The 15,339-nt window shown below is 42.0% G+C and overlaps 1 long non-coding RNA gene across 3 annotated transcripts in view; it reads left to right on the forward strand.

The window, feature by feature from the left end:
• LOC127005725 (uncharacterized) overlaps positions 1-14,617 on the forward strand; it is a 155,573-nt gene extending 140,956 nt beyond the window's left edge. For 2 of the 3 annotated variants that reach the window (XR_007758885.1, XR_007758883.1), the window contains one exon: positions 13,280-14,617. This is a non-coding gene — a long non-coding RNA (uncharacterized LOC127005725). Of the gene's footprint in view, positions 1-11,663; positions 11,687-13,279 lie in introns of those variants that run through there. The other variant, XR_007758884.1, reaches the window with a different exon arrangement.
• Positions 14,618-15,339: the final 722 nt, after the last annotated feature.

A 15,339-nucleotide genomic window follows, 5' to 3' on the forward strand; every position in this document is an offset into this window, starting at 1 on the left:
GTAGGAAGAGATGTGAAAGCATTTAATGTAAAAAGCACGATGTCATGACATATTGAAAACCTGTAACTAGTACTGGTTAAATGATTTAGATTAGGACTACTACTACTACAACTACTACTACTACTACTACTACTACTACTACTACTACTACTACTACTACTACTACTGATCATATTATGCCAGCTTAATGAAAAACGACCTAAGCGATCCCATCTCTTTACGATGGAAGAGGCGCTTACGAGGACATATGATTCAGGTTTTCAGGTACATGAAGAAGTTTAATAACGTTGATCACTTCTTTGAATTGCAAACCAACACAACAGTTGGAAATAATGGTCTGCCCATTCAAGCGAGGCGAAATAATAGACATTTTTATTTTTTTCCCTCAAATCGAGTCATCCGTCATTGAAATAACTTTCCTAGTAGTCAGTGCGAAAACCATCAACTCCTTTAAAAATCGCATCGACCGTTACTTTGTTGCGTGAGCAGTGAGCTGACTTTCGAAGTGCTTTCATCTGCTCAACAGGCACTAAGTGACTGTCGAGGAGATCAATTTACAAGAGTAAGCACTCTCGTAATGAGCCGGTAGGGTTTATGTTACCTGTATTTCCATGTTTCTCCGTATTTTTTTTTTTTAACGTCGCGGGCTATTGCGCCGGTAGGCTTCTTCCCGGTGGGGCCTGATGGTCGGCCCAGCCCGTTCTTGCACAGGCGAGTGTTTATAGTGGCGCCATCTTGCATTGGCTCATGCTGCCCTCCCGGAGCTCATCTTTAATCCAAGAATCTAGAGTCCGGGTTGATAGGTGGTCTTCTGGACAGCATGTGGGTAGTTTTAAGCCACTCGGCGGCGGCTGAAAAATCCCAGCTTGGTGGCACCGGGCGGGGATTGAACTCGCGTCCTCCTGAACGCGGCGCCGTCACTCTGTCGACTCAGCCACCGCCTACCCTATTCTATACTTATCATCACTATTTTCATTATCAATTCCGGTTCTCTAACGGCTCAATACTACTAATCCATCCAAGACAACCATCAATAATACTCCGTCGTACACATCTCACGGGTGTTGTGATGATCAGCGTCCAGAGAAACGTCGAGTGTGTGGCGCGAGGAAAAAAGTGTGAGGTAAAGCAGACGTGATTGGCCGCGGGACGTGTTGGAAGCGAGGCCGGCTGGCTTAACGGGGCTTGGGGGGGGGAGAGAGAGAGAGATGACCGGACGCCCTGTTCATCTCCGGTGCTGCCCATCGTGACCCCGGACCCGTTCATTACGATAAGCGACGCCTGATTTCCTCCTTCTCTCTCTCTCTCTCTCATTTGTCTTTGTTTTGCCTTTTTTTTTATCAACTTATATTTTTTTTTTTGTGCTTTTGTTGCTTCCTCCTTTTCCTTTATTTTTCTTTTTTGTTGTTCAGTTCTGTCATTTATATTTCTTCTCTTTCTCTTTTTCATTCTCTTTCTCTCGCTGTGTCTTCTTTTTCTTTTATAAACTTTTCGTATTGCTTGTTGCTTCTTCCTTTTCCTTTTCCTTTGTTGTTTAGTTGTATCTCTTTTTCTTCACTCGCTTTTCCTTTTTTTTCTCTCTCCTTGGTGATTCACGACTCGCCCGCCTTGTATCTTTCTTATTTCTCTGCCCCCTCCCTCCATCTCCCTCTTTTCCTCTCCCTCTCCCTCCTTCTCTTCAATACCTTCTTCTCTCCCTTCTTCTTTTTTGATAAATTATTTCTTCTTTATTTGTCTTCCATTTCTGTATATTGACTTCCTCCTCATCCTCTTATTCCTTCTCTTCTTCCTCCTTTTTTTTCTCCTCTTTCTTTCTTTCTTTCCTTCTCCTCTTTCTTTCTTTCTCCTTTCTTTCTTTCTTTCTTTCCTGCCTGCCTGCCTGCATTTCTTTCTCTTATCTAGCGAAGGATTAATGGACTGTATGTGTGTGTGTGTGTGTGTGTGTGTGTGTGTGTGTGTGTGTGTGTGTGTGTGTGTGTGTGTGTGTGTGCGTGTGAGAGAGCTCCTTTTGACCTATTGTTGACACGCTCCCAGATCTCTACATCAATCTATCCACTCTTCCACTAAAACGTCCCTGCTTATTTTAACTTTTTTTCGCTATCATCATCGACGCAAACTTTGTTCCATTTATCCGCTCCCCAATTTGCGAGCCTCTTTTTGCTTGGCTCCTTGAACCCTGAATAATGTTTGTCATTCTTCGCGTGGACGGAAAAATACGCATTCTCCTCTGCCGTTACGGAACTAAGCGGCATTCTCCATGTGAGGCATAAATCTGTATGTATCTTTGGCAGTAATTTTCTCTTGCGCTTCATACAATAAGACCAAATACTCCTCTTAATAAATATATGGCTTGAAGGTTTGAATTCAATATAAAGCACACTTCATCCTTTTTACTCTTTACTTGGCAAGGCATATTACTCAAAGCATGATTACTAAGAGGATTAATAGGGGAAATACATAATAAAAAAGTGGTTTAATAGATGGGCAGTACTTTTCTCTTGCGCTTCATATAATAAGACCAAATACTCCTCTTAATCAATATATGGCTTGAAGGTTTGAATTCTATATATGGTACACTTGATCCTTTTTACTCTACTTGGCAAGGCATATTACTCAAAGCATGATTACTAAGAGGATTATTATTATTTTTTTTTTTATACGTTGTTGCCTATTGCGCCGGTAGGCATCTTCCCGGTGGGGCCTGATGGTCGGCCCAAGGCTTCTTCTAGGTGGGGCCTGATGGTCGGCCCAGCCCGTTCTGGCGCAGGCGAGTGTTTATAGTGGCGCCATCTTGCATTAATAGGGGGAATACATATAATAAAAAAAGTGGTTTAATAGATGGGCAGATATAGGTTGAATCGTTTTAGGAATCATATGTAGATAGTGGATTATTATGTGGAAATAGAATATTGTTATGAATACAGTTAACTGACGTCTAGGGGTTGATTTGTGTTGAAAATATAGCTAACTGTGACATAACATAATTGTAAGGCTAAGGGAAAGTAAATGGTAATTTTACTTATTATTAAAACTTAACCTAATAAGACAAATAATGACTTGACATCAGAAGAGAACATGACAAAATAGGCGATGCTGTAATGACAAAAGTGGTTTGGATCACTGAAGTGCTTAGTTAGAGTTACAATTATAAATGAGGAACCAAGTATGAGAATTACCATTGAGGAACCAAATATGAATTACAATTGTGGAACGAAATATTGGTTCACTGAGGTGTTTAGTTGAGAGTTAGAAATTACACACAAGGAACAAATATATATACACGTGAGAATGAGTATGTGGATAGATGTGTGTATGTAAGTGTGTGTGTGTATCAGACCCCTTGGTGAATCCTGGTTAGCTCACAAGTGATGAGTCCTTGCGTCCTCAGGAGAGTGAGCTACCTCGGATGAGACTGCCGGGGTTAGCAGTTGGAGGTATATTTATAACCTCGGCGGGCGAGACGGCCCGCGAAGTGTGAGGCTTAGTGACATTCAATTGAATGATGGGTGAAGCTTCGATGTGGAGTCACGAGTCCTCGAGTGAATGCGCTGGTGTTGCTGGAGCTTCGAGGATTTGTGCGTGAGTTGGTTATTGGTGAAGTGGTGATGTTTGATGGCGCGCTTCGAGGCTCGAGTTAGACGAGGGTACCATAACAATATAGATAAGTAGATAGACCAGTAGATAATAGTAGTAATTGTAGTAGTAGAAGTAGTAGTAGTAGTAGTAGTAGTAGTAGTAGTAGTATGCGCTTTAGTAGCAAACACATAAACGTTCATAGCTAATACACAACACAACATGAACCCAAACTTCTCACGCCATTACCACCCGTCCTAAAGGCAATCACAAAACGATCACCATGAAGCTGCCACACCTTACGACCCCGATGCCGCCCAGATACTACCGAATACTACTGTTAATACCCCGGAATACCACTAAATACCCCCTGAATACTATCCGATACCCTCTTAGCTCCCCGAGATGGCCCAGCGCTGGTGCGGAAAAGGGGTTCGAGTATATACAGAGGGTCGCTAAGAGTGGTCCCGGAAAGTGGAGGTGTGGGATTACTTTATGCAGGACCCAGGCGGTGTTTTGGCAAGTGATAATCTATACGCTAAGGACACAAAGGGTTTTAGTGGCGGAGACGAGGAGGAGGAGGAGGAGGAGGAGGAGGAAGCGAGCGAGCCAGCCAGATATTTTGCCTGCAATGTTTTCCCGTTTTTTTTTTCTTCTCGCGGGTTATAGTAGTGGTGGGTTTTAAAATACGTGGGACATTGGCTTTTTTTCTTTTTTGGGGTTGGGGGTGTAGCAAGTCTTGTTTTTATTTTAGGGTTGAAATTGTTGTGTCGATATGGATTTCAGTCCGAAGAGTACATATCGTCACCCTCATAAAACAATCGCCTACGTCATTTTTCAGCGATTTCCAGGTTTTTGTCTACATCATTTTTTTAACACGTGACACCCGTTTTTGTAGAGTTGCTTTCGTCATTCAGGGTTTGAGTGTTCTAGAATTGGCCTTTTCATTTCTGCCTAAATCTTAAGCCAAATGAGATAATGACAGTTCTTTTCCTATTTCCTGTAGAGTAGAAAATAATTACTTAGGCGGTTTGTTTACGGAGGTGACGATATTTTTCTTGCATTTTTATTCTCGTGTTTCAGCGGTGAATTTTGGAATGCGGGGAACGTCTACTATATTTTTTGTTTGGTAGGTAATCTAGTGTTTGTTTTACGAGGAAGAAGTTGTAGTGGAATGGGTTTTGGCGATAAAGGGACAAATTTCTCTTACAATGGGTTCTGTGTCATGGTTTGGTGTTTGGTTTTATGACACGTGGAAGATTTGCTATTTTATTTTTATTTTTTGGTGTTAGATAGCGAGTATATTTATCTTACAATGTTTTCTTTATTTTAAGGTATAATTTTGGCTTTTATAATACATGGAACATTTACCAGTTTTTCTTTTGGCTGTAATGTATTGTTGTGTTGATTTTACGGGTGAAGTTGCTGTGTCGATATGTGTTTTGAGTGTGATGAGTGCATATTTTACCTACAATGTTTTCTTTCTCTTAAGGTTTAGTGTTGGATTTTATAATACGTGGAACATTTACTAGTTTTTCTTTTAGCTGTAAGGTGTTGTTGTGTTTATTTTACGGGTGAAGTTGCTGTGGCGATATGGATTTAAGTCTGAAGAGTACATAATTTTTCTGCAATGTTTTCTTTCTCTCGTGGTTGAGTGTTGGCTTTCAAAATACGTGGAACAGTTACTATTATTTGGGATTGTTTTATTTTTTTGTTTCTTTTATGGGGGGACAAAGTTATATCGAAATGGGTCTTGGTGTTAAAGGTACATACTTTGCCTGGAACGTTTTCTGTCTCACGTTTTAGTGTTCGATTTTAAAGTACGTGGAAGACCGTTTTTTTAGGTAGTTTTTGTTTCTGTTATTGGGGGAAAGTTATATCGATGGGTCAAGGTGTTAAGGTACACATTTTACCGCGAAGTTGTTTTTTTTGTTGTTGTTTTTTTGTTGTTTTTTGTTTAGTGGTGCATTGGATATTATACCAGATGCTTTTTTGTCCCTTTAGTTAGTCAAGTATTTCTTTTAGACGGAAACAAGGGGATCGAAGTGGTTTTTAGTTTAAAGAGTGCACATTATGCTTACAAGATTTTCTCTATCTTGGTTTAGCGGTGGGTATTATACTATACTCAATCGTTTTTTTTCTTTTATCTACTCAAACTTCTTTTATCTTCCTCAAACTATATTAGTCTTCCTCAAACTATATTTGTCTTCCTCAAACTATATTTAGGTCTTCCTCAAACTATATTTTGTCTTCCTCAAACTATATTTAGCATTAGTTAGACCTCATCTTGACTATGCGGTTCAGTTCTGGTCACCTTACTACAGAATGGATATCAAAATGTTAGAATCGGTGCAGAGGAGGATGACTAAGATGATTCAGGGGTTGAGAAACTTGCCATACGAGGAAAGACTCAAACAGTTAAACTTGCATTTTCTAGAAAGGCGAAGGGTGCATGGAGACATGATCGAGGTTTATAAATGGATGAAGGGCTTTAATAAGGGAGACATTCATAAGGTTTTGTTGGTAAGAGAACCGGGTAGGACACGAAGTAATGGGTTTAAACTGGATAAATTCAGATTCAACAGGGACATAGGCAAAAATTGGTTTACTAACAGGGTGGTGGATGAGTGAAATGGGCTTAGCAATCATGTGGTGAGTGCCAATACAATTGTCACATTCAAAAATAGACTTGATAAATTCATGGACAGCGATATTAGGTGGGGATAGATACACGGGAGCTTAGGGTCAAAGGAGCTGCCTAGTACAGGCCTACCGGCCTCTTGTAGACTCCTGCGTTCTTATGTTCTTATGTTCTTATGTACTCATATACTATTAAAAGAAATATCAACACTACCAATATGGTTCTTAGCGTGAAGACGAAAAAACAAACAAACATCAATCACCTGTTATCGATATCTCCATATATACGGCCACACAACAGACAGGCAGGCAATCTTACCAACCCTCCCAGAGCACTGCAAACACCATCAATCACTTACCAAACCAAGGAACCTCACCCAAACCACGCACTACTTTGATCGTCCGTACTCATGCATACCCTGACAGCCACGGCACGTTGGTCGGCGCGCGGCACCACACAAACAACAACAGAGGCCGAGGGTTAGCGAAGAATACAGCGTTTAGGCCGGATGAGAGTGTCTTGAAGGGGCTGTTTGGTGGTGAATGGTGGGCGTGAGTGATGGAGGCCAGGGAGGATGATGAGTGGACTACAGGTGATGGATGGCTGACGGCAGGGAGGGAGGGAGAGGGAGGGGGTGGGAGAGAGAGGGAGATGGGATGGGAGAGGGAGAAGGAGGGAAAAGGAGTAGGAGGGAGGGGACTGGAAAGGGAGATTGATTGATAGATAGGTATATAGATATAGTTAGATAGGTATACATATATAGATAGATAGATAGATTGATAAATAAATATAGATAAGTAGAAAAATAAAGATCGACATAGATGAAGGATAAACAGAAAGATGGATAAAGATAGATATATAGATAGATAAATAGATATAGATGTATGGATAGACAGATGGATAGGTAGATAGATAGGCATGTAGATAGTGAGATAGATAGATATATAAATATGTAGATAAATAGATAGATAGATTAATAAATAGATGCAGGAGAGAGAGAGAGAGAGAGAGAGACTCGTTGACGTCATCACTTATGGGCCAATCAATGCTGGAGATTTTTTTTAGTATCCGTTTTCCTTTGTTTTCGAGATAATGATTTTTTTCACGCTTTTTAAAACTTTTTTCCATTATTATTTTTGTTCATTTATTTCGACAAAGTTTAATTAACTGATGGCTTTGCTGCAAGGTTTTATTTTTGCTTCTGTTTATTTATTCTTTTTTTTTATTATTCTGCTTTAGATAATTTTGTATAGAACATGTTAACGTAATTTCAACTATTTCCCAAGTTTGCAAATCAGAAAATCTATTATGATGTAAACGATATACAAATAGTTCATTAGTCTTTTTCATTTTTTTTCTTTTTCGAATATTGTCCAGATTTACACTGATATATATTTGTTTTTCATTGATCTAAACATACTTCTTTTATTTTCTTGATAACTATTTTCATGTCTATTGTTTTCCTTATTTACATTTTCATCCCTGTCTTTAAGTTTTTTATATCAATTTTCATGTATTTTCTTTTCTTTATAATTATATACTTTCATGTTTGTCTTCTGTTCTTTTTATATATTTTCTTGTCTTATTTTCATTTACATATATTTTCATGTCTTTTAATTTTCTTTATATATAATTTCATGTCTGCGCGTCTTTTTGGAATTCATGCTAATTATAGAATTGTATCTTAACCACTTGATTGCTCATTTACATACATCTGCCAGGATAACGTTTGTATTTATTATCATTTAGCATTAAGTACTTCCCACACGCGGCCGCCAACTTATTAACTCCATATCTATTTATTTGTTTGTTTGCGTATGTGCGTGCGTATGTGCGTGTGGGTGTTTGTGTTTACTCGCGCGGTGATTGGTGTGGCTCGGCATTATTGGGAAGGGGGGAGGGGTGGGGAGGGTAGGGAAGGGGAAGGGGAGGGGGAGGGAGGAAGGGATGAAGGAGAGGAGGGGGAAGAGGAGGGGGAGAGAAGAGGGAGGGAGGGAGGAAGGGATCGGAAAAAGGGAGGGAAAGGCGGAAGGGGGGAGGGAGAGATGGAAAGGGGAAGGGAGGAGAGGAGAGATAGGGAGAGGAGAAGATGGGAACGAAAGGGGAAGGAAAGGAAGGGAAGGGAGAGAAAGGAAGGGGAGGGAAGGGAGGAGAGTGAAGAGAGGGGAAGAGGAGGAAAGGTAAGGGGTGAGGAGGGGAGGGAAGGAATGAGCGAGCGAGAGGAGGGAAGGGGAAGGCAGGAAGGGGTTGGTCTGGGTCTGGGTTGTGTGTAGGGAGGCAACAACCAACCAATGGGCGGCCAGAGATTATCGAAACATTAGCTGCGATAGTGCGGGGTTCACTAATGGGCTCGTATTGTGCGCCCTCCTCCTCCTCTTCCTCTTCCTCCTCTTCCTCTTCCTTCTCCTTTGCTGTCCCTCTTCCTCCTTCCTGTTCCTTGTTCTCGTCCTCCTCTTCCTCTTCCTTCTCCTTTGCTGTCCTTCTTCCTCCTCCTTGACTGTTTCCGCATACGCTTCCTGTTCCTTGTTTCTCGTCTTCTACCTCCTCCTCCTCCTCTTCCTCTTCCTTCTCCTTTGCTGTCCCTCTTCCTCCTCCTTGACTGTTTCCGCCTACGCTTCCTGTTCCTTGTTTCTCGTCTTCTCCTACCTCCTCCTCCTCCTCTTCCTCTTCCTTCTCCTTTGCTGTCCCTCTTCCTCCTCCTTGACTGTTTCCGCATACGCTTCCTGTTCCTTGTTTCTCGTCTTCTCCTACCTCCTCCTCCTCCGCGTTCTCTTCCTCCTCCTCCTCCTCCTCTTCTTCGTCTTTCGTCAATTTCGTAGTTTTCCTTCTCCGTTTTTCTTTGTTTTCTTTTTGACGTTTCATTTCTGGTCTTTCGTTTCGCTTCCGGGTTAACGTCGATCTCTTCGCCCTTAATTAATCTTCTCCATTTCTTCATCTTCTTCCTGCTTCTCCTCCTCCTCTTCTTTCTCTGGATGTTCCGTTCCCTCTGTTCTTTTTCTTCATTTTCCTTTCTCTTTCCTCTTATTCTTCCTCTTCGTTTTCTCCTTCGTTATTTTCTTACTTTCTTCTCTCTCCTCGTCTGGGTTTTATTTCCTCCTCCTTCCTCTTCCTTGCAAACTCTTCTTTAAATCCTCCTCCCTCTTCCTCGTCGTCCTCTTCCTTCTCCTCTTCCTCCTCTCTCTTCTGAAATCTCTACCTCTTTGTTGTTTCCTCACTTCACGGTCCTCCTCCTCCTCCTCCTCCTCCTCCTCCTCCAGTTAGGTCTCTTGTTCTTCCCCTCCCAAGTCTGAAATCTCTTCCTCCTTGTTGTTTCCTCACTTCGCGGTCCTCCTCCTCTTCCCCTCCTCCTCCTCCCCCTCCTCCTGTTCTTCTTCCCTCGTCTTCCATGCAGGGGAGTTAGGAGTTTTGGTCTGGCCGCCTCTGAGCTACGGGTATCGAGTATTGCCCCGCCGCGCCCGCCGCCGATCCATACCAGATTATTGGTAATGCCATCCCGCCCCACCCTGAGGAGGAGGAGGAGGAGGAGGAGGAGGAGGAGGAGGAGGAGGAAAATGGTGTCAAGAGAGTAGAATAACCAAGAGAAGGAGGAGAAGGATTCGGAGGAGGAGGAGAAGGTGGTAAGGGAGGAGGAGAAGGATGTCAAAGAGAGTAGAATAACCAAGAGAAGGAGGAGAAGGATTCGGAGGAGGAGGAGAAGGTGGTAAGGGAGGAGGAGAAGGATGTCAAGAGAGTAGAATAACCAAGAGAAGGAAGAGAAGGATTCGGAGGAGGAGGAGAAGGTGGTAAGGGAGGAGGAGAAGGATGTCAAAGAGAGTAGAATAACCAAGAGAAGGAAGAGAAGGATTTGGAGGAGGAGGAGAAGGTGGTAAGGGAGGAGGAGAAGGATGTCAAAGAGAGTAGAATAACCAAGAGAAGGAGGAGAAGGATTTGGAGGAGGAGGAGGAGGAGTAGGAGGAGGAGGAATTAGATTTGTGATGGGAAGGGAAGGAAAGTTTGGGTGGCGTAAAAAATAGTGTGTGTGTGTGTGTGTGTGTGTGTGTGTGTGTGTGTGTGTGTGTTTGCTTTGTCTTTTACCAAGTTTCTCTCTCTCTCTCTCTCTCTCTCTCTCTCTCTCTCTCTCTCTCTCTCTCTCTCTCTCTCTCTCTCTCTCTCTCTCTCTCCCCATTACTCGCCCGTCCATCATGGCTCACTTGTTCGGAACGGTCCATATGAAGCCTCGTTTCGGGGATTCATTTCGAAACTCGCGTTGTGTTTCCTCCCTGACGGACGAGGAGTGTTCTTGCTGCGTCTGTGTTGCGGTTTTATGGTACACTGAGTTGCGGTTTGTGACACAGTTGCGGTTTTGGGGACACTGAGTTACGGATTTTTTGGCACATTGAGTCGCGGTTTTCGGTACCGAGTTGCGTTGCTTGTCAATGAGCTGCGTTTTTTTTGGCAATTGAGTCGCGGTTTTCGGTACCGAGTTGCGTTGCTTGTCAATGAGCTGCGTTTTTTTTGGCAATTGAGTCGCGGTTTTCGGTACCGAGTTGCGTTGCTTGTCAATGAGCTGCGTTTTTTTTGGCAATTGAGTCGCGGTTTTGGGCACACTTTAGTTGCGGATTTAGGTACCGTATACTGTGTTGCGGTTCTTGGGGACAGTTTGGCAGAGTTTGTATTGAGTACTTTTCCATTGTATCCTTATTTTCTGTTTCCACTATTCGCTGTTCTTATGTGCTGCTGACATCCACTAATTTGATGTATGTTGTTCTATTTCCTCGGGAGTTCTTAAGTCACTCCAACTGATGTATTTGTAAGTGTTGAAGTCGACGCTTTTTCACTCTTACTATGTCGACGTTTTGGTAATCGTTTCAGTGGCTAGGGAGATAAAAAAATACCCTATAGTGACATTATTTCCTGCTTCTCGTCGCTTATTCTTCCCACCGGCTCCACACCCTGCTAATGGCTCAAGCTTCTGTTGATTTCGTCGTTAACAGGTCGCATGCCGATGAATTTTAACCACTGTACTGCGGTCGAAATTAGTCAGTCAGCTGTCGAAGAGATTTGAGCGAGGTTAGGTAAGGTCAGTAGGCACGGATATGTTGGGATTACTCACAAGGTCAATGGTTTGTGATCCGAGATTGTATATATTTCTACTTTTTCACTTGCATTTGTTTATTCTGTTCGTGTTAATACTCTCTTCTTTGAATAATCCTTTGGGGGGGTCTCTATCGGTCGTTTACACACACACACACACACACACACACACACACACAGCTTAACCCTTCCTTTCGTCACTTTGCATGCATGTTTTTGGTAATCTTTTAATCACTTTAGTTTTGTCTTTCTATCTATCTATCTATCACCCTACCTGTATGCTCTATATCTCTCCCCCGCTCCCTCTCTCTTTCCCTCTCTCCCCCTCTCCCTCTCTCCCCCTCTCCCTCTATCCCTTCCTCCCTCCCCTCCTAAGGATCACGCCAACACAACACCGTCCTTCCCTGCCCTTCCTGACCGTCGTGGTGGAGTGGCGGTCGTTGTGCTGATTTGCTTATTGGACTCGAGAGGATCTGCCGGACGCTGGACTGGTTAAGGGGACTGGGTAAGGGTGTTGAGTGCCGGGCTGACCTTGATCCTTGCATGCCGGAGGGGAGCGCTGAGTCTGCCCTCCTTGCTGCTGGTATGTGGTGGTGGTGGTGGTGGTTGCTCTGAGTCTTAGCCGGCATGATGGTGGTGTGGATGGAAGGGCAAATGTTGGGTAGTGTTGCTTGGGGAGGACTATTAAAGTGTGTTTAATTGTTGGTCCTTGCTTTCTTCTACCTGTAAGCCGCGTGTGTCTCTGGATTTTACGATGTGTGAGTTTCTGTAATGTATCTTTCTGTATGTGTCTTGTATTATCTTGTTTTGGATGGATTTTGTGTCTTTCTCTGTCAGATATAGTGTCTTCTTCTGCATCTTCATTCCTCGTATAGAACTTGGTTTGTTAGTGGTGCAGGAGAGGTATATAATAAAACACAGATAACTGAAAAAACCAACACAAACTCCACGACTGAAAAGGGGAGTGAAAGGCAGGATCAGGTAGTCTTCGCGTTATCAGTAGAGCCTCGAGTAAAAGGGTGATGAAGCGAGTGAAGAGGAGGAGGAGGAGGAGGAAGAGGAGGAGGAAGAGGAGGAGGAGGAGGAGGAGGAAGAAGATTACACGGTGTTCAGGTGTCATTGCCGGCAAACACAACACTAACACCTGCCTTTACTGGCGAGGGGAGAGAGAGAGAGAGAGAGAGAGAGAGAGAGAGAGAGAGAGAGAGAGAGAGAGAGAGAGAGAGAGAGAGAGAGAGAGAGAGAGAGAGAGAGAGAGAGAGACCATAAACCAGGTTCTTTTTGAGGTTTTATAAGAGCTTAGAGAAACGTTTTGGCAGATGAGTTAAGAATGGCAAGACAGGAAAGGGAGGAAAGGAAAAGAAAGAAAGGGGAAGGAGAGGAAAAAGAGGGGTAGGAGGGGAAAAGAGGGGAGGGAAGAGGAAAAAGAGGGGAAGGAGCGGAAAGGAGAGGAAAAAGAGGGGTAGGAGGGAAAGAGGGAGAGGGAGAGGAAAAAGAGGGGAAGGAGCGAGAGAGAGAGAGAGAGAAGATTTGCCGGAGTTAAGCCAAAGCCACAAACGAGATCCTCCTCTGTTTTCAAGAACGGGATTTCGTATTTTTATCTTTCTCGCTTTCTTGAATGAGTAGCGGCTCTGAGGCGCCTTAAAAACGACCTTAAGAAGAGAGAGAGAGAGAGAGAGAGAGAGAGAGAGAGAGAGAGAGAGAGAGAGAGAGAGAGAGAGAGAGAGAGAGAGAGAGAGAGAGAGATTTTGCACTTCCTTACCTTAAAAGGCCTGTATTAATATAAGTGTGTGTGAGGGGGGACTGTGTGTGTGTGTGTGTGTGTGTGTGTGTGTGTGTGTGTGTGTGTGTTCTTGTCTGTTTGTTGAACTCGAATTTCTTTCTCTTCTCTCCCTTCGTTCCTATTTTTTTTCTTTTTTATGCCTATATTTCTCTTTCTACAGATATATATTTTTGTTCATGTATATAAATGATTTCTCTTTTTTTTTTCAGGTAAGCGTGAAAAGCAGTGAAGAACAACATTATAGTGTGAGTGTTCCCCTTGTGTGTGTGTGTGTGTGTGTGTGTGTGTGTGTGTGTGCGCGAGCGAGTATGAGGGTGGAAGATGATCGTTGTTAATGAGGATGGAGATGAAAAAAAAGTTGAATTATTAAGAAAAGGGAACAGGAGGAGGAGGAGGAGGAGGAGGAGGTATTAGTTAGGTAAAAGTTTGTAGCATATTAGTGATAAATATTCTCAAGGTAAGGAGGGTAGATTCTTATTGGAGCTTTTAACGTATTTTTGAAGCGCCAAGTTGAAGGTTATGAGTAGCGTTAGCAGGAAATATATAATGGTGAAAGAAGGAAGAGGAGAAAGAGCATGAAGGAGATGGATTAGAGGAAAGTGGAAGCAAGAAATAGATAAGGAAGGAAGAAGAGAAAAGGTTGAAGAAGGAAGAGGAAGAAATGCATGAAGAAGATAATCGGGTTGGCAGGAAAAAAAACACGGTTAAAGAAGGAAGAGAAGGTGGAAAAGAAGATGGAAAAGAGAAAAAGTTGAAGAAGAAAAAATATTAAAGAAGGAAGAGGAAAAAAGGCATGAAGAAGGTAATAGCGTTAGCAGGGGAAAAAAAAAGCGGTTAAAGAAGGAAGAGAAGGAGGAGTATGAAGAAGATGGGAAAGAGAAAAAGTGGAGGAAGAAAAAATATTAAAGAAGGTTGAGGAAGCAAGGTTAAAGAAGGAAGAGGAGGGAGAACATGAAAAAAGATGGAGTAGAGGAGAAGTGGAAGAAAAAATGATTAAAGAAAGAAGAGGAGGAGAAAAGGTTAAAGAAGGAAGAGGAAGAAGACGGAGAAAAAGAGTGGAAGGAAAAAAATGGTAAAAGAAGGAATGAAAGAATGATCAAATAAGGAAGAGCAGGAAGGCATGAAGAAAATGAAGAAGAGGAAAAGTGAAAAAATAAAATAAAAAAGGAAGACGAGGAAGAGCTTGAAGAAGATGGAGAGGAGGAAAAAAGAGAGAAAATGAGAATTCAAAAGAGGACCATATAAGGAGGTGAAGGACGCAAGGAAGAGAGAGCGATGAAGACGGAAGAGAAAAGAAGAAAAAGAGTAAAGCATAAAGAAAAATATGGAAATTAAAAAGAGAAAGAAGAAAAAGGAGAAAAGTAAAAACACACAAACGGAGAATTAAGAGAAAATCGCAGTGGAGTGCAATACAGACAGAGAAAACGTAGGAGAAAAGGGAAATAAGTGATATAAAAAACTAAGATAGAAGAAGGAGAAGGAAAAAACAGTGGAAATAAATGAAAGACGGTTAAACAGAAAGAGAAAAGGCGAAAAAGTAAACAAAACAAACAAACGAACAAAAAGACGCAAAATAAGAAAAAAAATAATGAGGAAGACGTAGTGAAGAGTAATGAAGATGGATGAAGAGAAAAAAAACGCAAAAAATAGGAAAATGAGGAGAAAGGCGAATAGAATGGACGAGAAAAAGGAAAAAGGAAAAAGTGAAACAAACAAAAAGGAAGGAAATAAAAACATTGTGAAGGATACGGAAGAGAGGAAACTAAAGTACACGGTTAAATGAAGAGGTCTGCAGGAAGGAACATATTTTTAGTATGAAAAGAAAATGTAGAGGAATAGTGACGGAAGGAAGGAAGGAAAGTAAAGAAGAAAAGAATGAAAGAATGGAAGAAAGAACAGGAAGAAGGAATGAAAGAAAGAAAGAGAGTATGAACATAAATTGAAAAACACGAACATACGGTATAATTAAAACAGGTAGAATTCAGGTCTTACGGGTAACTATCAAAAGGTGAAGCGTAAGGTCCGATTTTTTTTTTAAGGATGAAAAGACGAGAAGGAATTTTAATTACAGGTTTTTGTGAATGAGATTAATTTATAATGTAATTAATTATTCCCCCCCAAAAAAAGTTGCAAGTGAATATTATTACACGCTTAAGTAACGAATTTCTTTATGCTTTATACTACGTGAAAAAATGTTAGTTTATCGATGATCAAAGGACGTTGTGCCAAGTAGGAAGGAAGGAAAGGTTAGTGAATTTATGTATATAGG

The sequence above is a fragment of the Eriocheir sinensis genome, chromosome 3 (assembly GCF_024679095.1).
Source record: "Eriocheir sinensis breed Jianghai 21 chromosome 3, ASM2467909v1, whole genome shotgun sequence".
Taxonomy (NCBI): Eukaryota; Metazoa; Arthropoda; class Malacostraca; order Decapoda; family Varunidae; genus Eriocheir; species Eriocheir sinensis.